Raw genomic sequence first — 26,727 nt, 5'->3', positions numbered from 1 at the left:
GAGCCTTCAGGCTTGTCTTTTTAACACACTTTGCCCCTTTAGAATTTTGCTGTAATGTGGCCCTTTTTGCTTTTTGCCTTGGGTTTCTCCGCCCTCCACTTTTATTTTCCTTCTTTGTATCTTTTGCTTCTGCCCCCATTCTACTTCCCTCTGTCTCCCTGCATAGTTTCCCATCCCCCTGCCATATTAGTTTAACCCCTCCTCAACAACACTAGCAAACACTCCCCCTCGGACATTGGTTCCAGTCCTGCCCAGGTGCAGACCGTTCGGTTTGTACTGGTCCCACCTCCCCCAGAACCAGTTCCAATGTCCCTCCCTTCTGCACCACTCCTCAAGCCATGTATTCATCTGAGCTATCCTGCTATTCCTACTCTGACTAGCACATGGAACTGGTAACAATCCTGAGATTACTACCTTTGAGGTCCTACTTTTTAATTTAGCTCCTAGCTCCCTAAATTCATCTTGTAGAACCGCATCCCATTCTTTACCTATATCATTGGTATCTATATGCACCATGACAACTGGCTGTTCACCCTCCCCCTTCAAAATGTCCTGAGCCGCTCTGAGACTTCCTTGACCCTTGCACCAGGGAGGCAACATACAATCCTGGAACCTCGATTGCAGCCATAGAAACATTATCTGTTCCCCTTACAATAGAATTCCCTATCACTATAGCTCTCCCACTCTTTTTGCTGCCCTCCTGTGTAGTAGAGCCACCGACGGTGCCATGAACGTGGCTGCTGCTGTTCTCCCCTGATGAGTCATCCCCCATTTAAGACGAAGATAAGGAGGAATTTCTTCTCTCAGAGGGTCGTAAATCTTTGGAATGCTCTACCCCAAAGAACTGTGCAGGCTGAGTCATTGAATGTATACAAGGCTGAGAGAGACAGATTTTTGAACGATAAAGGAGTCAAATTCTATGGGGAGCAGGCAGTGAGGTGGAGTTGAGGCCAAGATCAGATCAACCATGATCTAGTAAATGGTGGAGCAGGCTCGAGGGGCCATATGGCCTACTCCTGCTCCTATTTCTTATGTTCTTATGTTCTTAATCAAGTCCATTGCTTTCTCCTTGCTATCTTCGATAATGCTTACAAAGGGTCCTAAATGCTAAAGCTAAAGCTGTACATTTGGTTATGTAACACTAACCTCTGTCATTGGAGACTGGCCTACCCATTACTTCTAATCCTAAACTGCAAGCCTGAAGCAACCAACCCTCCCCCTCCTCCTCCTCCTCTCCCACTCCTCCTCCTCCCTCCTCCCTTCCCTCCAGTCATGTATGTAGACCATGTATACTAACTGTATAGTCACATAAGGTGTGCCACCAAAGGGCATTGTGGTGAGAGACCTGAGGGCCACCTGCATAGGTGTGCAGGGCCCAATATAAAGGGCTGCCCACCATGCTTGTGCCCCACTCTGGAGTTACAATAAATGGGACTAAGGTCACAACAGCTCAAGTACAATACTAGACCTCGTGGAGTCATTCATAAGAGTATTAAAGACATAAGACATAACACCTCTTCCTACTCTCTCCCCTCCCACTCAGCCTTGATGAACATTCTGGCTCATCCGAATACACCGAATTCTCCTTCCAGCAGATTTTCCATCTTTGATTCGCAAAGACTAGTTCGTTCCAACAGAGGCTGTCGTCCCCAGTCACAAAGGGCTTATTGTCCAAATGGATCCGTCAAGCTCCAGTTTATGCTGCGTACCACTCCCATTGGATCATGAGGAACTTCCCTGATGCTGCATCCTTCCCTCAAAAGGTGAGTGAGCCACTTACCAGCATCAACTCCTTTGCTTGACAGATAATCGGGGACAGGCAGACTTCTTGAGCCAATCATCACTTATCCTTTCCATCAGGCCCAATTAATGCTGATTGCTTTTCTAACTCTTTCAGCTTATATTGATTGCTTCCCCTGACAGGTGATCCATACCCTGATTGATGCTGACTCTTTCCCTGAATAGATTGTCCTGGCTCAACTGACTCTGATTCATTGGATTGACCAAAACACTGACTCCTTTCAGCTCATGATTAATGTTCACTACATCTCTTAATAGGAGCTGCAGGCCCAAGCTATTCAATCCATTGGCTGGCCGACACTCATTCCTTCATTTGATCAGATGAGCCAGGACAGAATCAACATCGACTCCTTCACCAAGCTAAAAGCTCCTGGTCAGAATCAATGCTGACTCCTTCCCTTGACTAGACGTTATGCTTGAGGCACAATTGTCTCTTGTATCTCTTTGGCCTGCCAGATATTGTGGTATTGATTCAGGCTAATTTCTGTCTCCGTGACACAGGTTGAGTCCTGTAAAAACGTCACACTTGCGAAAGCACAATTTGAAAGCTGGGATTATCTCAGTAAAATAACTTTAGAAATTTTAGTTTCTCTATTTAATTTGGTTACGAGATTTTGCACAATTAGTTTCTAAGCAAATGTTGTTGTTGCACTTTGAAATTTTGACAAACTATTTCAGCGTAAGAAACCAACAAGGCTGTAAACTTTGCTCAAACCCTGCCAGGTGAACTCCAAGACACACACAAGTTATGGGGCCGATGAGGACACCCTCAAAGCCTCCCTGATAAAGTGCGACATCCCCACTGACACCTGGAAGTCCCTGGCCTAAGACCGCCCTAAGTGGAGGAAGTGCATCCGAGAGGGCGCTGAGCACCTCAAGTCTCGTCGCCGAGAGCATACAGAAATCAAGCGCAGGCAGCGGAGAGAGCGTGCGGCAAACCAGTCCCACCCACCCCTTCCCTCAATGACTATCTGTCCCACCTGTGACAGTCTGTGGCTCTCGTATTGGACTGTTCAGCCACCAAAGAACTCACTTCAGGAGTGGAAACAAGTCTTCCTCGATTCCGATGGACTGCCTGTGATGATGATTTTGCAATTGGTGCTGTTCGTATGTAAGCACCAGGGACTGAATTCTCCTTTTTAATTCCCCAGTTTTAGAGTAGTTTTAGGTCAAACGGAAGCAGAAATTGTTGGGGGGGGTGGTGGGTGTTGGGGTGTGGGTGGACCAATTTTTCCACTTTCCCCAATGGCTGCTGCCAATTTGAGGATGTTCAATCAGAAGTGAAGGCAGATGCTGACTTTATCTGTCCAGATTTGGGTGGAAGAATTCAAACATTTTCGACTAATAATGAGAACCTATCATCTGTTCCACTAACTGCTTGGCAATGCTGCGAGTCAGGAACACCATTGCATTCCTGACATCGGAGGATGTTGGAGGAGTGGCGAAGATGAAAAGTTTGCCTCGCCTGTTGCTCCCAAGAGAATGCTAATAGGGCTCGAAGCTCACCACAAATATTTTAATTAATCTGACGCTGGGAAATTTGCTGGTATCAGAACCACAGGACATTCGGGGCCCTCCTCACACAATTCTGGCAGAAAGCCCACTGGAGAGGAATTCTGCTCATGCCAAGTTATTTGAATCATAGGATCATAGAATAGTACAACACAGAAGGAGATGATTCGGTCTATCAATTCTGCACCGGCTCTTTCGAAGAGCAATAAATAGGTCATTTTCCGGTTGGCAAACGGTGACTAGTGGAGTGCCACAGGGATTGGTGCTGGGGCCTCAACGATTTACAATCTATATTAATGACTTGGATCGAGTGCAATGTAGCCAAGTTTTCTGATGATACAAAGATGGGTGATGAAGCAAATTGTGAGGACACAAAAAATCTGCAAAGGGCTATGGACAGGCTAAGTGAGTGAGCAAAAAATTGGCAGATGGAGTATAATGTGGGAAAATGTGAGGCTATCCACTTTGGCAGAAAAAATAGAAAAGCAAATTTTAATTTAAATGGAAAAAAAGTGCAAAGTGCTGCAGTACAGAGGGATCTGGGGGTACTTGTACAACAAGTTAGTATGCAGATACAGCAATTAATCAGGAAGGCAAATGGAATTTTGGCCTTTATTGCAAGGGGGATAGAATATAAAAGCAGAGAAGTCCTGCTACAACTGTACAGGTTATTAGTGAGGCCACACCTGGAGTACTGCGTACAGTTTTGGTCTCCGTATTTAAGGAAGAATATACTTGCACTGGGGAACTGTTCAGAGAAGGTTCGCTAGCTTGATTCCGGAGATGAGGGGTTGACATGAGGATAGGTTGAGTAAGTTGGGCCTATACACATTGGAATTCAGAAGAATAAGAGTTGATCTTATCGAAACATATAAGATAATGAGGGGGCTCGACAAGGTGGCTGCAGAGAGGATAGTTCCACTCATAGGGGAAACTAAAACTAGGGGACATAGTCTCAGAATAAGGGGTCTCCCATTTAAAACTGAGATGAGGAGGAATTTCTTCTCTCAGAGGGTTGTAAATATATGGAATTCTCTGCCCCAGAGAGCTGTGGAGGCTGGGACATTGAATATATTTAAGGCAGAGATGGACAGATTTCTGAGCAATGAGGAAATAAAGGGTTATGGGGAGCGGGCAGGGAAGTGGAGCTGAGTCCATGATCAGATCAGCCATGATCTTATTGAATGGCGGAGCAGGCTCAAGGGGCCCAGGTGGCCGACTCCTGCTGCTATTTCTTATGTTCTTATATTCTTAATCCAGTTAGTCCCACTCCCCCACTCTCTCCCCCATAGCCCTGCAATATTTTTCTCCTTCAGATATTTATCAAATTCCCTTTTGAAGGCTACTATAGAATCTATATCCAACACCCTATCAGGCAGTGCATTCCAAATCCTATCCCATTGTATAACATTTTTTTCCTCATGTTGCATGTGGTTCTTTTGCGAACCGCCTTAAATCTGTGGCCTCTGGTTATCAAATCTTCTGCCATTGGAACAGTTTCTCTTTATTTACTCTATCTAAATCCTTTATGATTTTGAACACGTCTATCAAATCTCCTCTTAGACTCTGCTCCAAGGAGAACAACCCCAGCTTCTCTAGTCTATCCACATAACTGTATTCCCTCATACCTGGAACCATTCTCGTGAATATCTTCTATACCCTCTCCAAAGCCTTCACATCCTTCCTAAAGTGTCGTGCCCAGAATTGGATACAATACTCCAGCTGGGGCCGAACGTGTTTTAAATAGCTTTAGCATAGGGAAGTGGACAGATTCTTGAACTATAGGGGACTCAAGGGTTATGGGGAAAGTGGAGTTGAGGCTAAGATCAGATCAGTCATGATCTTATTGAATGGCGGAGCAGGCTCGAGTTACCAAATGGTCTACTCCTGCTCCTTTTTCTTATGTTTTTATGTTCTTATAAAGCCCAGGCTCCCATACGCTTTATTAACTGTGTTGTGAGAAAATAACACCACTCAAGTCACTTATAGTCCACGATACGAGAATTCTTTAATACAGGCATGCAGGGAAGAATGTTCGACATCCCATTGTTCAAGTCCCGGAGTCTCTCAACTGTACAGCAGTCATGGCAATGTACTTATACATAATCCAGCAGAAGCGAAACTCAACAGTTGACAAGCTAACGTGATCAACGACCGAGCTTGTGTCAATTGTTAATCACGTAAGCTCTCGGCAAATGTATTCTGTTATCTCAACTGTCTTACGTTTGCCCATTGCCTCTGTAACAAGGTTTCATCGTTGCCCATTGCCTCTGTAACAAGGTATCAGGAAACGTCTTTAACACCAACAGATACTTATTAACTGCTGACACTACGCTTCTGTCTGTTTTGGCCAAGCTTCCCATCAGGCCTTGTAACATAGCTACAGTTTTTCAAAACAACATTCACATTAACCCCGTGCTTCCCACAACAACTGCTTTGTTAACCTGTCCTGCCACCTTCAATGATTTGTGCACAAGCACCTCCAGGTCTCTTTGTTTTAGCACCCCCTTTAAGATTGTGCCATTTAGTAAGTATGGTTCACTTTTGCCGCACTTTGACATATGTGCTAACCCAGTTCTTTAAATGGGTTAATGCCTGCGTTTAAATAAAAGCGCAGAGAGGAATTTACTACATGCGTTTGACTGGGAACAACGCTGGTCAGAAAGTTTGCCCCATATATCTTCAGCAACCCAAACTTTGGAACTTTTTTTCCAAGTTAGGAATCTTTCCTTTACCCATTCTGGCTGGACAAGGTAGGATGAAAGCACCAATCCTTTTCCATGGCTCTCTATTGACATTAAAAGCATTTTATATTTAAGGTCAAAAGTTCCTAGTAGACTGAGAACGTTATAAACTTAGCTTTTCACTGAACTGGGGTTATACTACACAGGGGTGTGAGATTATCTGCTCACCTCTTGACTATAATGCATTTGAAAGTCACATCACCAATCTGACTCAAGTTATACTGCCATTTTCACATTGACGTGCATATGAAACCACTTCGTATTGAGACAGTTGCATGCGGGATAGCAATACATGCTCAGGCCCGATGGGCTGAATGGCCTCCTGCTAAGCTGTATCATTCTGATTCTATGAGATTGTGCTTCTTCTGTCAGCATCTGAAGAGAAAAGGTGTGAAAATTTATTTTGGGCGCTAGCTGAAGCAAAAGTGGAAAACAGTTTACATACACAGCTTCACTACACCGAGCGCGTAAAGGATATCTTCCCCTAAGGTCGGTGAATGCTTCAGGTGGAACATACCTGACATAAGATCTCCACTCTTACCTCCAAGAGCTCCTCCAAATCACGCACCATCTTGACTTGGATATATCTTGCAGTTCCTTTATCCTTGCTATTGGTGTCAGCTGTGGCTCAGTGGGTAGCACTCTCACCTCTACGTCAGAAAGTTGTGGGTTCCAGTCCCACTCCTAGGAACTTGAGCACATAAATCTAGGGTGACACTCCAGTGCAGTGCTGAGGGAGTGCTGCACTGTTGGAGGTGTCATCTTTTGGGTGAGAAGTTAAATCAAGTCTGCTCTCTCAGGTGGACATAAAAGATTCCATGGCATTATTTTGAGGAAGAGCAGGGGAGTTATCCCCAGTATCCTGGCCAATATTTATTCCTCAATCAGCATAACAAAAAAACAGATTATCACATTGCTGTCTGTGGGAGTTTGTTGTCTGAAAATTGGCTGCCGTATTTCCCACATTACAACAATGGCTACACGCCAAAAGTACTTAATTTGCTGTAAAGTGCTTTGAGACGTCCGGTGGTCGTGAAAGGCGCTATAGAAATGCAAGTCTTTCTTTCTTGCTTGGACTATATCCTGGAATTCCCTATCTAACGCTGAAGTGGATGCATCATCAACACAAGGGGCCAGACTTTCCATAAAGGCCCTCAACGCCTGACTGCCCGCTGAGAAGGATCGCTAACGCTTGGTGAAAAAAGCAGGTGAGAATTTCCATTTTGAGGGTAAGGTAAGTCGAAGTGATCGGCCGGTGAAAAAAATGGGCATTGCACACTCATTCTTGGTGGTTTTCGCGGCGGGTAAGTGCAAAGTTAGACAAATGGGCGGTCGTTACCGGAATGGACGGTAAGTACAAAAATTTAGGCCAAGACTGCGGTTGGGCCTACAGAGGGTGGGAAAACTTCAAGAAAAAATGATCATTAAAAAAAAAGCACATGCAAAGCATTCCCAAGACAGTTTTAACCTGAATTGCCATGGTAAAATTTTAAAGAAATAAATAAAGAACCTTTAACTTACCTTTCTTTGTCGGGTCCCTCCTTACCGCCCTGTTTAAGTAGCATTTACAGGGCGGGTCTCTTGGTGATCTGGACGCCGGCGGTTGAGCCCAAACTTATGCCCTGGCGATTGTTCTCGGCGTTGCACGTAGGCGGTCTGGTCCCAGCGGGCGACTTCAGCTGTGGGTGATACCAAGGAAAAAACTTACGTGCAAACTCTCGCCGGGCGAAAAACCAGCTGCAACACCGAGAAAATCGCCGACAATGAAGCGGACAGTCTGGGACAAGAACTGCGGATGTTCAGGGATGTCTTATCAGCATAACCTACACCTCAAGAACGAACAAGAATAAATCCTCAACCCCTTTTTATTCAGGTGCGGATGGACATGCTGTGTGTTTCCAGCTTTTCCTGCTTGTATTTGGGATTGCCGGCATCTAAGGGTCTCTTCTTTTACATAAGAACATAAGAAATAGGAACAGGAGTAGGCCATAAGGCACCTCGAGCCTGCTCCGCCATTCAATAAGATCATGGCTGATCTGATCATGGACTCAGGTCCACTTCCCCACCCGCTCCCCATAAACCCTTATCCCCTTATCGTTTAAGAAACTGTCTATTTCTGTCTTAAATTTATTCAATGTCCCAGCTTCCACAGCTCTCTGAGGCAGTGAATTCCACAGATTTACAACCCTCTGAAAGAAGAAATTTCTCCTCATCTGTTTTAAATGGGCGGCCTCTTATTCTAAGATCATGCCCTCTAGTTCTAGTCTCCCCCATCAGTGGAAACATCCTCTCTGCATCCACCTTGTCAAACCCCCTCCTAATCTTATACGTTTCGTAAAGATCACCTCTCATTCTTCTGAATTCCAATGAGTACAGGCCCAACCTACTCAACCTTTTCTCATAAGTCAACCCGTTCATCCCCGGAATCAACCTAGTGAACTTCTCTGAACTGCTTTCAAAGCAAGTATATCCTTTCGTAAATATGGAAACCAAAACTACACACAGTACTCCAGGTGTGGCCTCACCAATACTTTATATAGCTGCAGCAAGACTTCCCTGCTTTTATACTCCATCCCCTTTGCAATAAAGGCCAAGATTCCATTGGCCTTCCTGATCACTTGCTGTACCTGTATACTAATCTTTTGTGTTTCATGCACCAGGACCCCCAGGTCCTGCTGTGCTACGGCACTTTGAAATCTTTCTCCATTTAAATAATAACTTGCTCTTTGTTTTTTTTCTGCCAACATCACACTTTTTAACATTATACTCTATCTGCCAAATTTTTGCCCACTCACTTAGCCTGTCGATGTCCTGTTGCAGATTTGCTGTATCCTCCTCACACATTGCTTTTCCTCCCATCTTTGTATCGTCCCCGCCACTGTTCTGCGTATTAGAATGGAGTTTGTTCGCGATGTGCACGTGCATGGTCACCTACATAGAAATGCGACTCTGGAAAGGCCTACGCTGTAAGGTTTATGAAAAAGCTCAATATTTTAGTAGCATTGCTATGGAAACCATTAATAATCCAATTCCAAATGTAATCCCATTAGCGCTACTGATCTAAAAAACAACAATTGCGAATCTGATTACGGTAGCTCAAAGATTATATGAAATATGAGCTTCACTGAGAGCCTGATGAATTCGCGCTTGCATGCAATGTTGTCCTTGGTGCAGAGACATTGGAAATAGATAAAAAGACAGACAAACAATAGCAGAAAAAAAACCCTGATGTCATCTGTATGATTTATATCACAAATAAAAGATTTTGGAATGATTGTCATGTAAATGGTCTTCTCTAGTATTTGTACAGAATTATTTAGATTATGAAGAGAAGACGAGCTTTTTATCAGCCCATTGGTTATTATACAGTGATAAAGCTTAAGGTCCTTTGCCATGTGATGCTAGTCTGGGATCGAAGTTTTCCATGAATTTGGATTTCTGTAAAACTGCAGATAAAACCGGCCGACGTGTTTTTTTTTTAACAGCAGCCCATTTAGCTGTTCACTCAATGGTTGAATCTGGGCACAAACCAGCAAAGAAAATACTTGCCAAAACCTTTTAAACGCCAGAATGGTTCATCTCCTGATATATGCGGTGTTCTCGAAACAGCATTGGCAAGGACAGGTGCTGTTTCACATACTGAGCATCAAAACAAATACATAATTGAGGAACATCTTATGCTTGGGATAGGATTTTGTTCTTAACTATTATGTCTAGATAATAAATCCTGCATTATAGGAGTGAACAGGAAGTGCTTTGGTTAATTGGAATTGAATGGTTGGATTGGAATTGTGATGGGGTACATTTGATGTATTGTAATCCAAGACTGCCCAGGGGGAATGAAAGGCTGGGGGAATACCTTTTGTTCAAAACGCTCTCCCATTTTGTAGCACCCTATACCTTAGCTTGCCTCCACTGTCTGTCCGTCTGGCTGTCTGGCCTTATGGTTAGCATGAGTCCAACAACTTCAAAGTGTTCCACATATATAGTATCTGTAAGAGATTGATATAGCACAGAAGGAGCTCATTTGGCACTTTGTGCCAGTGTTGGCTTTTTGAAAGACGTATTCAATTGTCCCATTCCCCTGCCCTCCATCATAGACAGTCCCTCGAAAAGAGGATGACTTGCGTCCACGCCAAAAAGGGATAAGTTCACAAGTATTTCAATTAAAGACCTAATATTCCAGATCTCGAACTGCATCCTGAAGGGTGGAAGATGCCTGTGCGTGGATTTTTTTTAACGTATGGTGGCATTGCACACCAGCCACCACATGGACTTGACAGAGCTAGGTCTTGGTCCAGTGGCAAGGATTACCCAAGATGACTGGAGACCAGCTTTGCTGCACGGACCCAGTGCACACACATATCGCAGTGTGGGCTGGCCCATGCTGCCCCTGGGCCCTCGCCTCTTCTGAACCCCAAACTCACTCCTCTCCTGGGCCCCGGTCACTTCCCTCAACAAACTTTTGCCGCTCCTTCGCCCCTCCTGCTGTGCCTGCCCGCACTGCAATCAGCGACCTGACTCCATCTGCTGCTGAAACCCTCACCCATGCCTTTGTTGCCTCTAGACTTGACTATTCCAACAAACTCCTGGCCGGCCTCCCACGTTCTACCCTCTGTAAACTTGAGCTCATCCAAAATTCTGCTGCCAGTGTCCCAACCCGCACCAAATCCTGTTCACCCATTACCCCTGTGCTCGCTGACCTACATTGGCTCCCGGTTAAGCACCAATAACATAACTGACCGGTGAACCAAGGCCTGGCTTAGGGCCTGGCTGATTTGGAGGGTGTCTAAAATAATTGCCTTCCTGAAGCAGGGGAAGAATGCTGGTGAAGCCTCCACATACCACCCAATCGCCTTACTTTGCACTTGTTATAAAGTGCTGGAGAGGCTACTGCTCCGTAGACCAGCCCCCATCATCGAGCAAATCATTCCTAAGGAGCAAGCAGTCTTCCGGAGCGGCCATAACTGCTGTGACCAAGTGGTAGCCTTAACAACGCACGTCGACCAGGCTTCCAGCACCAGCTCAAGACCACTGCAGCACTCGTGGACCTGTCAGCGTCGCATGACGCAGTATGGAAGCATGGATTGCTTTTCAAGTACTCCACATTTTACCCTGCTGAACAACGATCCAGATTCTCTACTCCACACTTAGCAACCAACGCTGCCGTGTGTTCTCTGGTACCCAGAAGAGCAGATATAGGACATTGAACAATGGACTCCCACAGCGTTCTGTCCTGGCACCCATGTTATTCAATGTTTAGGATAGCACAGATGAATACGTGGCTTGAGCAGTGGTGCAGCAGGGAGGGATTCAAATTCGTGGGTCATTGGAACAAGTTGTGGGGGAGGTGGGACCAGTACAAACCGGATGGTCTGCACCTGGGCAGGACTGGAACCAATGTCCTAGGGGGAGTGTTTGCTAGTGCTGTTGGTGAGGAGTTAAACTAATATGGCAGGGGGATGGGAACCAATAAAGGGAGACAGAGGGAAACAAAAAGGAGACAAAAACAAAAGACAGAAAAGAGATGAGTAAAAGTGGAGGGCAGAGAAACCAAAGGCAAGAAACAAAAAGGGCCACTGAATATAAAAGGGCTGCAGGAGGGGTCAAAACTAAAAATCATGGTTTAAAAACTAGGATGAAAACACTCTACCTAAATGCACGCAGCATTCGAAATAAAGTAAAAGAGTTGACAGCACAAATCATTACAAATGGGTATGATTTGGTGGCCATTACAGAAACGTGGTTGCAGGGTGGCCAAGACTGGGAATTAAACATACAGGGGTATCTGACGATTCAGAAAGATAGGCATGAAGGGAAAGGAGGTGGGGTAACTCTGTTAATAAAAGATGATATCAGGGCAGTTGTGAGGGATGATATTGGCTCCAATGAACAAAATGTTGAATCATTGTGGGTGGAGATTAGAGATAGTAAGGGGAAAAAGTCACTGGTCGGCGTAGTTTATAGGCCCCCAAATAATAACTTCACGGTGGGGCGGGCAATAATCAAGGGAATAATGGAGGCATGTGAAAAAGGAACGGCAGTAGTCATGGGGGATTTTAACCTACATATCGATTGGTCAAATCAAATCGCACGGGGTTGCCTGGAGGAGGAATTCATAGAATGCATACGGGATTGTTTCTTAGAACAGTATGTAACAGAACCTACAAGGGAGCAAGCCATCTTAGATCTGGTCCTGTGTAATGAGACAGGAAAAATAAACGATTTCCTCGTAAAAGATCCTCTCGGAATGAGTGATCACAATATGGTTGAATTTGTAATACAGATTGAGGATGAGGAAGTTGTGTCAGAAACGAGCGTACTATGCTTAAACAAAGGGGACAACAGTGGGATGAGGGTAGAGTTGGCTAAAGTAGACTGGAAACAAGGACTAAACGGTGGCATAACTGAGGAACAGTGGAGGACTTTTAAGGAGCTCTTTCATAGTGCGCAACAAAAATATATTCCAGTGAAAAAGAAGGGCGGCAAGAGAAGGGATAACCAGCCGTGGATAACCAAGGAAATAAAGGAAAGTATCAAATCAAAGACCAATGCGTATAAGGTGGCCAAGGGTAGTGGGAAACTAGAGGATTGGGAAAATTTTAAGCAACAGCAAAGAATGACTAAAAAAGCAATAAAGAAAGGGAAGATAGATTACGAAGGTAAACTTGCGCAAAACATAAAAACAGATAGTAAAAGGTTTTACAGATATATAAAACGGAAAAGAGTGACTAAAGTAAATGTTGGTCCCTTCGAAGATGAAAAGGGGGATTTAATAATGGGAAATGTGGAAATGGCTGAGACCTTAAACAATTATTTTGCATCCGTCTACACAGTGGAAGACACAAAAACCATGCCAAAATTTTCAGGCCACAGGAATGTGGGGAGGGAGGACCTGGAGACAATCACTATCACTAGCGGGGTAGTGCTGGACAGGCTAATGGGACTGAAGATAGACAAGTCCCCTGGTCCTGATGAAATGCATCCCAGGGTATTAAAAGAGATGGCGGAAGTTATAGCAGATGCATTCGTTATAATCTACCAAAATTTCTGGACTCTGGGGAGGTACCAGCGGATTGGAAAGCAGCTAATGTAACGCCTCTGTTTAAAAAAGGGGGCAGGCAAAAGGCAGGTAACTATAGGCCAGTTAGTTTAACATCTGTAGTGGGGAAAATGCTTGAAACTATCATTAAGGAAGAAATAGCGGGACATCTAGATAGGAATAGTGCAATCAAGCAGACGCAACATGGATTAATGAAAGGGAAATCATGTTTAACTAACTTACTGGAACTCTTTGAGGATGTAACGAGCATGGTGGATAGAGGTGTACCGATGGATGTGATGTATTTAGATTTCCAAAAGGCATTCGATAAGGTGCCACACAAAAGGTTAATGCAGAAGATAAAGGTACGCGGAGTCAGAGGAAATGTATTAGCATGGATCGAGAATTGGCTGGCGAACAGAAAGCAGAGAGTCGGGATAAATGGGTACTTTTCCGGTTGGAAATCAGTGGTTAGTGGTGTGCCACAGGGATCAGTGCTGGGACCACAACTGTTTACAATATACATAGATGACCTAGAAGAGGGGACAGAGTGTAGTGCAACAAAATTTGCAGATGACACTAAAATTAGTGGGAAAGCGGGTTGTGTAGAGGACTCAGAGAGGCTGCAAAGAGATTTGGATAGGTTAAGCGAATGGGCTAAGGTTTGGCAGATGGAATACAATGTCGGAAAGTGTGAGGTCATCCACCTTGGGGAAAAAAACAGTAAAAGGGAATATTATTTGAATGGGGAGAAATTACAACATGCTGTGGTGCAGAGGGACCTGGGGGTCCTTGTGCATGAATCCCAAAAGGTTAGTTTGCAGGTGCAGCAGGTAATCAGGAAGGCAAATGCAATGTTGGCCTTCATTGCGAGAGGGATGGAGTACAAAAGCAGGGAGGTCTTGCTGCATCTGAATAAGGTATTGGTAAGGCTGCACCTGGAGTACTGCGTGCAGTTTTGGTCACCTTACTTAAGGAAGGATATACTAGCTTTGGAAGGGGTACAGAGACGATTCACTAGGCTGATTCCAGAAATGAGGGGGTTACCTTATGATGATAGATTGAGTAGACTGGGTCTTTACTCCTTGGAATTCAGAAGGATGAGGAGTGATCTTATAGAAACATTTAAAATCATGAAAGGAATAGACACGATAGAGGCAGAGAGGTTGTTTCCACTGGTCGGGGAGACTAGAACTAGGGGGCACAGCCTCAAAATACGGGGGAGCCAATTTAAAACCGAGTTGAGAAAGAATTTCTTCTCCCAGAGGGTTGTGAATCTGTGGAATTCTCTGCCCAAGGAAGCAGTTGAGGCTAGCTCATTGAATGTTTTCAAGTCACAGATAGATAGATTTTTAAGCAATAAGGGAATTAAGGGTTATGGGGAGCGGGCGGGTAAGTGGAGGTGAGTCCACGGCCAGATCAGCCATGATCTTATTGAATGGCGGAGCAGGCTCGAGGGGCTAGATGGCCTACTCCTGTTCCTAATTCTTATGTTCTTATGTTTACACCAGTGACGTGCCCGAAACAGAGTCCCGCAAGTTCGTATCCGTAAAACATGAATCTGTCCATCACCCTGACCAGTGATTGACAGAGGACAGAGGCCTACTTCCACTGATGGCGACTTCGGCAAATCCCACAACTGACCATCACCTCAACATTCCACCTCAACAGCTATTAAGCAAACCAAGCTTCGAAAGTCTCTTTTGCAGCTCAGTGGTAAACCATGCCAAAAAGACTCTCCTATTTAAGAGTCACGCTCGATCACATCTATTATATAGACAACATCTCCAAAACCAATCCAGGCCGATTTAAGCAACCTACCACAAACCCCTTTCAAATCTGGAAGGCCATTTTGGGCCGTCGCCGAAGCCCTTCAGCAATCTCCCCTCAGCCTTGATGACTGATGGCGAAATTGTGGAAGAACTATGACACACAGAATGGATTCCTTATAGAGGAGCCGACAGTACAACCTGAATGGTCAAACCTTCCTCGCAAACAGTGGACAACCATCAACCACCTCAGAACTGGTCACGGTCTGCCACTTTCTCCACAGGTGGAAAATAAAAGCATTCCCGTCATGCGACTGTGGAGCTCCTAATCAGACCCTGGAGTGCATCATTGAGCACTGCCCTCAGAGGAAATTCACAGGCAGCCTACAAGATATCCACACTGTTAGAAACATAGAAATATAGAAAAATAGAGAAATTAGGTGCAGGAGCAGGCCATTCGGCCCTTCGAGCCTGCACCATCATTCAATAAGATCATGGCTGATCATTCAACCTCATTTCCTGCTTTCTCTCCATACCCCTTAATCCCTTTGGCCGTAAGGGCCATATCTAACTCCCTTTTGAATATATCTAACGAACTGGCCTCAACAATTTTCTGCGGTAGAGAATTCCACAGGTTAACCACTCTCTGAGTGAAGAAGTTTCTCCTCATCTCGTTCCTAAATGGCTTACCCGTTATTCTTAGACTGTGACCCCTGGTTCTAGAACTCCCCAGCAATGGGAACATTCTTCCTGCCTCTAACCTGTCCAATCCCATCAGAATTTTATATGTTTCTATGAGATCCCCTCTCATTCTTCTAAACTCCAGTGGATACAGGCCCAGTTGATCCAGTCTCGCCTCATATGTCAGTCCAGCCATCCCTTGAATCAGACTAGTGAACCTTCGCTGCACTCCCTCAATAGCAAGAACATCCTTCCTCAGATTAGGAGACCAAAACTCAACACAATATTCTAGGTTTGGCCTCAACAAGGCTCTGTACAACTGCAGTAAGACCTCCCCGCTCCTATACTCAAATCCCCTCGCTATGAAGGCCAACATGCCATTTGCCTTCTTCACCGCCTGCTGTACCTGCATGCCAAACTTCAATGACTGATAAACCATGACACTCAGGTCTCCTTGCACCTCCCCTTTTCCTAATCTATCACCATTCAGATAATATTCTATTCCTGTTTTTGCCACAACAGTGGATAACCTCACATTTATCCACATTATACTACATCTGCCATGCATTTGCCCACTCACCTAACCTGTCCAAGTCACCCTGCAGCCTCTTAGCATCCTCCTCACAGCTCACACCACCACCCAGCTTAGTGTCATCTGCAAACTTGGATATATTACATTCAATTCCTTCATCTAAATCATTGATGTATATTGTAAATAGCTGAGGTCCCAGCACCGAACCCTGCGGCACCCCACTGGTCACTGCCTCCCATTCTGAAAAGGACCCGTTTATTCTGACTCTCTGCTTCCTCTCTGCCAACCAGTTCTCTATCCACGTCAATACATTACCCCAATACCATGTGCTTTAATTTTGCACACCAATCTCTTGTGTGGGACCTTGTCAAAAGCCTTTTGAATGTCCAAATACACCACATCCACTGGTTCTCCCTTGTCCACTCTACGAGTTACATCCTCAAAAAATTCCAGAAGATTTGTCAAGCATGATTTCCCTTTTATAAACCCATGCTGACTTGGACCGATCCTGTCACTGCTTTCCAAATGTGCTGCTATTTCATCTTTAATAATTGATTCCAACATTTTCCCTGCCACTGATGTCAGGCTAGCCAGTTTATATAATTCCCTGTTTTCTTTCTCCCTCCTTTTTTAAAAAGTGGTGTTACATTAGCTATCCCCCAATCCATAGGAACTGATCCAGAATCAATTGAATGTTGGAAAATGATGACCAATGCATCCACTATTTCTAGAGCTACTTCCTTAAGTACTCTGGGATGCAGCCTATCAGGCCCTGGGGATTTATCGGCCTCCAATCCCAGCAATTTCCCTAACACAATTTCCTGACTAATAAGGATTTCCTTCAGTTCTTCCTTTTTGCTCGACTCTCGAACCCGGAAGTTTATTTGTGTCTTCCTTAGTGAAGACAGATCCAAAGTATTTGTTCAATTGGTCTGCCATTTTTTGTTCCCCATTACACCGGAAGCTTTCTCCGGTATATCTGACTTAGATATTGACACCTGATTTGCTTTACTACTACCAAATGGAAGAAGAAAAAGATGAAGAGGATAACAGATGATGTTTTCATGGGAACTTGCGCTTGTAAAATCCCAGTGAAAGAACCAGGTAATGAGAGGATCTATCTGGTTAGATGGGCCAAGTGGCCTTTCTCATCACTAACTATCTTATGATCTGCAACATTTTAAAATTCCCATCCTTAAAATTCAAATCCCTCCATGGCCTTGCCCCTCTCTATCTCAGTAACCTCCACCAGCCTCTACAACCCTCCAAAATCTGCTCTCCTCCAATTCTAGGCTCCTGCACATCCCTAATTTCCTTTGTTCTCCCATTGACAACTGTGCCTTCAGCTGTCTAGGTTCTAAGTTCCGGAATTTGTTCCCTAGACCTCTCCCTCCTTTTAAGACGCTCCTTAAAACCAACCTCTTCGACCGAGCTTTTGATCATCTGTCGTAATATACTTTATGCGGCTCGGTGTCAAATTTTGTTTGAAAACGCTCCTGTGAAGTGTCTTGGGACATTTTTACTACTTTAAAGGCGCTGAATAAATGCAAAGCTGATCGACTGACCATGCTCGACAAGCTCCATTGGGCGGGCCACATTGTCTGCATGCCCGACACGAGACTCCCAAAGCAAGCGCTCTACTCGGAACTCCTACACAGCAAGCGAACCCCAGGTGGACAGGGGAAGTGTTTCAAGGACACCCTCAAAGCCTCTTGATAATGTGCAACATCCCCACCGACACCTATGAATCCCTGGCCCAAGACCACCCTAAGTGGAGGAAGAGCATCTGGGAGGGCGCTGAGCACCTCGAGTCTCGTCGCCAAGAGCATGCAGAAATCAAGCGCAGGCAGCAGAAGGAGCGTGCGGCAAACCAGACTCCCCACCCACCCTTTCCTTCAACCATTATCTGTCCCACCTGCGACAGAGACTGTAATTCTCATATTGGACTGTTCATGCACCTGAGAACTCACTTTTAGAGTGGAAGCAAGTCGTCCTCGATTTCGAAGGACTGCCTGTGATTGATGTTGATGATAAATGCAAGTTGTTATTCTGCTCTGAGAAGTTCCACGCACGCACACACTCAGATAATGCTACTTTCTGTTGGACACCGGAACAATCTTACTGTTTCTTCTCTTCAAGAAGTGGACAGAATGCAATGAGTGTGTGAAGACAACTTTGCCTGAAGGACTGTGACTGACAGGATGATGTTCGCGTAAAACCAATTGGCTTTTCTATTACCCCATGTTGCCTCTACAGAGTAAATACAAGTACTTTAAACCAAAGCATTAAATAAGGTTCTCCAATACACCATAACTTTTAATAGGATTTTGTTTGTTCCTTTATGACTCTCTCACTATTGCAAAACCTTTCTAAAGCAAGGTCTGTATACAACCATTTTCTTGTATTGCTCCCAGTGTTACCACTATAAAGGGTCTTTATTGCGGTTGCCAATGGGAAAATAGATGAGAGTAAAGAGGTGGGTGGTGAATGTACAGTGTTCGTTTGAAAACCAGAAGCTTATTCTGTGCTTCCAACTCCCTCGGGTGCCGTTAGCACAATAGCAGTAGGGATTGTTGCGGACTGCGACTTTCATCTTTTCTCGGGCCCCTTCAGTGAATGGAGCTAATCCCTCATCCACCATCGGTGGTCACAGCCATGATTCACAGCACGCCGTCCAGCACTGAGAGCTCCCGAAAGGTACAACGTCTACGGGCTGGATTTTCCGGTGATGTCTGCCTCTGTTTTTGCCCCGGAGTGGTGGCAATGGCGGCAGTGAGCTCTTCTGGTCGGGCGGTCAGCCTCCAGGGTTTTTCGGGGCTGGTTTTGCGGGAGGCGTGGAGCATTCCCGCCCGGAAGAGTTGAGCCGGTATGTAACGACCCAGGGGTTGCAACACCGGCTCGCCTTTGGACTCCCGCCCGACCCGTATGCCCCGCAGCGCCCCCTGCTGGGACCCCCTGTGAAAACGGGCGATCCCAGCTATACTGGCTGCGCTGAGGTAAGTGATGTCCACCTCTGGTAAGTGTGTTTGTTTTTTCTTTTATTTCTTTTTTGAGATTTATGTTGTGGTGGCGTGGGTTATATATTGGAAATGTTGTTGGTCAGGTTTTTGTCAGGTTTTTTCTCCCCAGGCCTCTCTCAGAACGCTCCCAGGCCAGCTCTTTTGTTCGGGATTTTTGCATGCTCAGCTGGCCTAGCGCCCTAAGAGAGGTCTGCAATGCCTCCCTTAGCGCTCTGTCCCACACTCAGGACCCAGCTGCCCAATTTTGATGACTGAGATGCAAACTGTTTACTGCCCCACCGCCATTAACGCCTCAAAATCATCAAAGCCAAAATTCTAGCTACCTGTATGACACCTAGAACATGTCAAAGTGAGTGGCGGCCCCATTCAGAAATGTTGTTTTTGGAAGGACATGAGCTACTGTCAATCATATAGTAATTGGTGACTTCCCTTAGCAACCTATTCATTTCAGAAACCGCAGGAGAGGTATCGAATGCACACCTTCTACCACCTGTAAAATCAGGACAAACAACAACTTGTATTTATATAGCGCCTTTAACATAGTAAAATGTCCCAAAGTGCATCACAGGAGCATTATAAAACAACATTTGACACTGAGCCACATAAAGTTTGGTCAAAGAGGTAGGTTTTAAGGAGTGTCTTAAAGAAGGAAGCAGAGGTAGAGAGGCAGAGAAGTTCAGAATGGGAATTCCAGAGCTAAGGTCCTCAGCAGCTGAAGTTATGGCCGTCAATGGTGGAGTGATTAAAATCTGGATGATCAATATTATGTCTGTAATGTACTTATGAATGACTCCACGATGCAATGTGTTGTACTCAAACTGTAGTGACCTTTGTCATTTATTCCAAACTCCAGAGTAAGGCACAAGCATGGTGAGCAGCCTTTTATACTGGGCCCTGCCACCAGGGCAGGAAACCCCCAGTTGCACCCTCTAGTGGAGCCAGCATGTATATACACAGTGTAATCATTATTGATTGTACATCAGTCTCCATCTTATACAACCACACAGTGACTACACAGAGAGTACATCCATAATCTGCATATACAACACTCAAGAGGCCAGAATTAGAGGGTGGTAGATGTCTTGAAGGGTAGTGTGGCTAGAGGAGATTACAGAGATAGGGAGGGGCAAGACCATGGAGGGATTTGAAAGCAAGGATGAGAATTTTAAAATCCTGGCGTAGCTTCAAAGAGGATGGGGTAACAGGTCAGGTCCATGAGTACCTTCTGGCCTGGGGAGGAATTCCTGAAGAGTCCAGTTAAAATAGATTTCACTTTTTAAAATTATTTGTCAGATAAATTAAGAGTAACGAGGACATAGTCTGTTTGCTTCAGAAACCTAAACACCTGAGGAGAGATAGTCTCAGAGGAGCATAGGTGGAAACATGAGTAGGCCATTCAGCCCCTCCAACTTGTTCAATCAGACCATGGCTGATCTGTACCTCAACTCCATTTACCTGTCTTTGCTCCATATTCCTTGCCTAACAAAAATCTATCAGTCTGAGTTTTGACATTTTTAATTGACTTAATCTCAATGGCTTTTTGGGGAGAGAGTTCCAGGTTTGCATTACCCTTTATGTGAAGAAGTGTTTCCCGACATCACCCCTGAACAGCCTAGCTCTAATTTTAAAGTTATCATAGAAACATAAAACCATAGAAATTTACAGCACGGAAGGAGGCCATTTCGGTCCATCATGTCTGCGCCGGCCGACCAAGAGCCATCCAGCCTAATCCCACTTTCCAGCTCTTAATCCATAGCCCTTTAGGCTATGGCACTTCAAGTGCACATCCAAATATTTTTTTTAATGTGGTGAGGCTTTCAGGCAGTGAGTTCCAGACCCCCACCACCCTCTGCATGAAGAAATTCCCTCTCATATCTCCTCTATACCTCCTCCCAATTATGTTAAATCTAGGCTCTGTCAAGTTATCAGATCAACCATGAAGGGCGGAGCAGGCTCGAGGGGCCATATGGCCTACTCCTGCTCCTATTTCTTATGTTCTTATTATGCCCCACCAGACGAAACAGCTTATCTCTATCTACTCTATCAAATCCTTTATGCATCTTAAACACCTCAATGTGACCACCCCTTAATCTTCTATACTCAAAGGAATGTAAATATGTCTTCAAAATGTAACCCCTTTAGCCCTGGCATCATTCTGGTGAATCTGTGCTGCACCCCCTCCTAGACCAATATATCCTTCCTGAGGGGCAGTGCCCAGAACTGAATGGACTACTCCAGATGCGGTCTATCCAGAGCAGAGACCTGTGCTCTCCTGACCAGTCTATCCGGAGAGCATTAACACTCATGTATTTGAACAAAATTAGCAGGCATTCCAGCCATGGTGTACAATTTATCTTGGTGTACAGTGGGTATCTTGCTAGCCTCCACCTGTGGTCTGCCAATCTACCTGCTTCATTGTTTATCAGGTCTTGCTACCCAGAACTAAAACAATATCTGATACTGATGAGCCTATCTAGAGAAAACTAACTGTTGAAGGAAGGGCGAACTTGCATTTGCACAGCACCTTAACAAGCATATGAACATAAGAATTAGGAGCAGGAATAGGCCATACAGCCCCTCGAGCCTGCTCCGCCATTCAATAAGATCATGGCTGATCTACAACCTCAACTTCACTTTCCTGCACTATCCTCATATCTCTTGATTTCCCTACAGTCCAAAAATCTATTGATCTCAACCTTGGATATACTCAAGCACTGAATTACTGTTGAAGTGCTGACATTGTTGTTATGGAAGCAATCAGGGCAGCCAATTTACACACAGCAACTTACTAAATGACCACGTAACTTGGTTTTGGTGGTGTTTGTCAAAGGGGTTAGCTAACGCCATGGAATCTTTTACGTCCACCTGAGCAGGCACGCGGGGCTGCGCTTTAATGTCTCATCAGAGAGACGACAGCTCCAAAATTGCAGCTCTCCCTCTGTGCTGCACTGAAGTGTCAGCCTAGATTGTGTGCTCAAGTCTTGGACTGGGGCTTGAACCCATGACTCATCGAGGCAAGTCGACCCCGCCAAGGTCAACCAATTGAACACAGAGCGCGGATGAACGTGACATATTTCTGGTCTGTGTAGCTCCGTTTCTGAGCACTAAATATACTAAACCATTGAGAGAGCCCTGTCTGTCTGTCTACACGGTCTGACATCCGGTGTTCTTATTGATGCTTGTAACACTTGTGAGAAGGAATCTCAGAGTACTTTAGCTTCACCAGGTCAGCTCATGCTTATGATTCATGTTCATTTTTTTTCTGTCAGACTACTTCCACGCTACTTAGAGATCGACTCCAAGCATTCTCATGGGTTAGTGAACAAGAGCTGTACCATATAAAATTGCCCCTATAAGCAGGCTACAGTACAAGCACAATCCTGTACGCTGTCTGGTTACCTCTTAGACACTGAGAGATAAATAAAACAGACAGTCATGGGATTTCAAAAAATGGATTTATGTTTGCCACATTGAGCGTATCGTAACACAATAGATTGCGTATCATTAGGATGTTTTCATTCCAGTGAAATAACTTGCCGTGAAACATATTCCAGCTCAGAGTCCCAACTTTATAGAATCATAGAATGGTTACAGCACAGAAGAAGACCATTCGGCCCATTGAGCCCGTGCCGGCTCTCTGCAAGAGCACTTCAGCTAGTCCCACTCCCCCGGCCTTTCCCCGTAGCCATGCAAATGTTTTTCCTTCAGGTACTTATCCAACTCCCTTTTGAAAGCCACCATGGAATCTGTCTCCACCACTCTCTCAGGCAGTGCATTCCAGATACTAACCTCTCGCTGTGTAAAAAAGGTTTTTCTCATGTCGTCTTTGGTTCTTCTGACAATCACCTTAAATCTGTGTCCTCTGGTTCCTGATCGTTCCGCCAATGGGAACAGTTTCTCTCTATCTACTCTGTCCAGACCCCTCATGATTTTGAACACCTCCATCACATCTCCTCTCAACCTTCTTTGCTCTAAGGAGAACAACCCCAGCTTCTCCAGTCCATCCACGTAACTGAAGTCCCTCATCCCTGGGACCATCCTCGTAAATCTTTTCTGCGCCCTCTCTAAGGCCTTCACATCCTTCATTAAAGTGCAGTGCCCAGAATTGGACACAATATTCCAGTTGATGCCGAACCAGTGTTTTAAAAGATTCATCATAACTTCCTTGCTTGATTCTATTTAAATAACATTTATCATTGTAAAATTTTACTTGTCAACTGCTTTAACTCAAGGGCTTTTCTTCCTTAGGGCTGGATTATCGGTCTTCTACTGCCCCTGTGCATTGGTGGTGGTAAGCACTTCCAGTGCCCTGCCAGAACATTCAGTGCCGGTTTGAGGGGGGGCCGCAGAGCATTACCGCCCAGAAGTTGCGAGCCAGTGTGCAATGCCTCTGGTTGCGACACCGGCTCGATTTTTGGCTGCCGCCCGATCCGTAACGCTCCGTAGAGCGCCGTGCTGGGAACACCTGTGCAAGCTGGCGGTCCGAGTTGTAGCGGCAGCTGTCAGGTAAGTAATGTCGACCTCAGGTAAGTGTGATTTGTTTTTTTTCACAATTTATGTTGTGGTGGCGTGAGCTATGTATTGGGAATGTTTTTGGTGTTTATTATCGGGTATTTTTTTTTTCCCCTCTGGCCTCTCTTAGTGTGCTCCGAGGCCGGCTGTTTAGCTCGGGATTTCCACTTGCTCAGTCGGCCTAGCACCCTAAAAGAGGTGTGCAATGCCTTCCTTCGCGCCCTGCTCCAAACCCAGGCCCAGCTGATGAATTTTGCTAACTGAGGCGCAAACAGTTCCCAGACGCAAACTTTACCGTCCCACCACCATTACCGTCCTGAAATGACCAGAACGGAAAATCCAGCCCTAAAGCATATTTTTTAAGAACTTTATGCTTACCACGCTGATGGTTGTCAGTGCTGAAATGAGATACATTTCCACTTCCTTTGTTCCCAGTATTACCGTTAAGCACTCCCATATTAGGTGCAGCACAGGTTATCTGCAAGGTACAATGTGTTGCCTTGCGAATATGCCTGAGCCACCAACCTCTGAAATGGTTGCTTGATTCGAGGACTAAGAGACACAGTTTGAGGTTTAGGATGTCAAAGTAAAATAGAATATTTAGGCAAAATCCCTTCGAAAGAAGGCGAGAAAATGATTGCACCATGGAGGATGTTAAACGCGAACTGAATAAATTAATATTAGGATATGGAGCTATTTGTTCTACATCCATGGCAAGGAACCTGATAGGAGATTTGTAGAGATGCACCAATGGTCTTCTCCTGCCCAAAACGTTACGATGAGAGTGAATTTCCTTATTGTCTTTGTTGCATTAGCGATGCTGCAATGATGTTGGAACAATTTTTAGCGAGGAAACTCTTTTTAAACAACTTGATTTTATTCTTCATGAATAACAAAGCAATCTATTTTAATAAATTATTGGCCAATCTAAACATCTAGTCACCCAACTCTTGTCTAGCAGCATGCTTCCCTTGCCTTTCCATCACCCATTCCAGGGCCAGCTGAGTGCCAGGATCGTGGGAGATGGCTGGCTCCTCATGTGATACAGAAGGATCATGGGACTGAAATGGCCATTGACATTTTGCAACCCTGCTGTCACATTTGACCCTGAAATGAGCTTTCAACCACATATCCGCAGCATAATTAAGACCGCCTATTTCCATCTCTGTAACATCGCCCGTTTCCGCCCTTGCCTCAGCTCATCTGCTGCTGAAGACTAATCCATGCCTTTGCTACTTCTATGCTTGACTATTCCAACACACTCCTCCCAAATTCTACTCTACCTAAACTAGAGATGACCCAAAACTCGCCTGCCCATGTTCTAACTTGCACCAAGTCCCGTTCACCCATCACCCCTGTGCTCGCTGACCTACATTGGCTTCCGGTTAAGCAAGCCTCGATTTCAAAATTCTTATCCTTATTTTCAAATCTCTCCATAGCTTCGCCCCTCCCTATCTCTGTAATCTTCTTCAGCCCCACAACCCCCCGAGATGTCTGCGCTCCTCTAATTCTGCCCTCTTGAGCATCCCTGATTATAATCACTCAACTATTGCGGGTCGTGCTTTCTGTTGCCTGGGCCCCAAGCTCTGGAACTCCCTGCCTAAACCTCTCTGCCTCTCTACCTCTCTTTTCTCCTTCAAGACGCTCCTTAAAACCTACCACTTTGACCAAGCTTTTGGTCACCTGCGCTAATTTCTGCTTATGCGGCTCGGTGTCAAATTTCTTATCTCATAATACCCCTGTGAAGCGCCTTGGGACGCTTCAGTATGTTAAAGGCGCTATATAAATGCAAGGTGCTGTTGTTGTTGTTGTGGCCTATCAGTGAGCTTCTGGAATGAAGACGCTGCTGGCGAGGTTATGGTGGCGTGAGTGGGAGCAGCTCTGAGGAATTTCAAGGCTCGGGATTCAGAAACTAATATAGCGTGTTTATATTTGCTAATAACACCAAACTACAAGGGGCAGCAGAATAAGAGGAGGTAGCTCTGAAATGACAGCATGAGTTGGATCAAAGATGTGTGTAGACAGAACAATGAAATTTAATGCAGACAAGTAAAATACTGCACGTAGGAAGAAAAAGCTATTATGGATGTACTCTGTGAATCGCGTTGAAATATCTAAAGAAAGATTTATATCGTACCTTTCATGACCACTGGACGTCTCAAAGCACTTTACAGCCAATTAACTACTTTTTGAAGTGTAGTCACTGTTGTCATGTAAGTAATGCAGCAGCCAATTTGCGCACAGCAAGCCCCCATAAACAGCATCATGATAATGACCAGATAATCTTTTTTTCTGTTATGTTGAAATAGTGCCATGGGATCTTTTACATCCATCTGACAGAGCAGGCGGGGCCTCGGTTTAACGTCTCATCTGAAAGACAGCACCTCTGACAGTGCAGTGCCCCATCAGCACTGGAGTGTCAGCCTAGATTTTTTGTGCTCAAATCCCTGGTGTGGGACTTGAACCCCCAACCTTCTGACTCAGAGGCAAGAGTGCTACCCACTGAGACACAGCTGACACTGCAAGGGTAAAACCAAAAGACCGAGGAGTCCTAGCAGGCTCATTAATGCAAAATTACAATCAATAAAGACAACAGAATGGTGAAGTATATATTTTTTTAATTCATTCTGGGGATACCAGCATTTATTGCCCATCACCAGTTGCCCTTGAGAAGATGGTGGTGAGCTGCCTTCTTGAACCGCTGCAGTCCATGTGGTGAAGGTAACTCCCACAGTGCTGTTAGGGAGGGAGTTCCAGGATTTGGACCCAGCGACGACAAAGGAATTATGATATATGTCCAAGTTGGGATTGATACGTCCTTACTACACAGTATAAATGCACAAGAGGCCCATGCTTGAGAGAAGGTCAGTCTGTGACCTGTCCTTTATTCCTTAGCACTCAAGTGATGAAGGTGGGTGGAGCTTCCCCTTTTATACCTGAAGGTCCAGGTTAGGAGTGTCTCCCACCTAGTGGTCAGTGTTCTCACGGTGTACAACTTAGGTCAGTTTATACATGGGTTACAATGCTGGTTGAATACATGACATCACCTCCCCCCGCAAAGTCTTATTGGGATCACAGGTTGAGTCTCTGGTGGTTTACGTTCCCTTGTAGAGCG

The sequence above is a fragment of the Pristiophorus japonicus genome, chromosome 2 (genome assembly GCF_044704955.1).
Source record: "Pristiophorus japonicus isolate sPriJap1 chromosome 2, sPriJap1.hap1, whole genome shotgun sequence".
NCBI lineage: Eukaryota > Metazoa > Chordata > Chondrichthyes > Pristiophoridae > Pristiophorus > Pristiophorus japonicus.
This window is presented reverse-complemented; position numbering follows the sequence as displayed.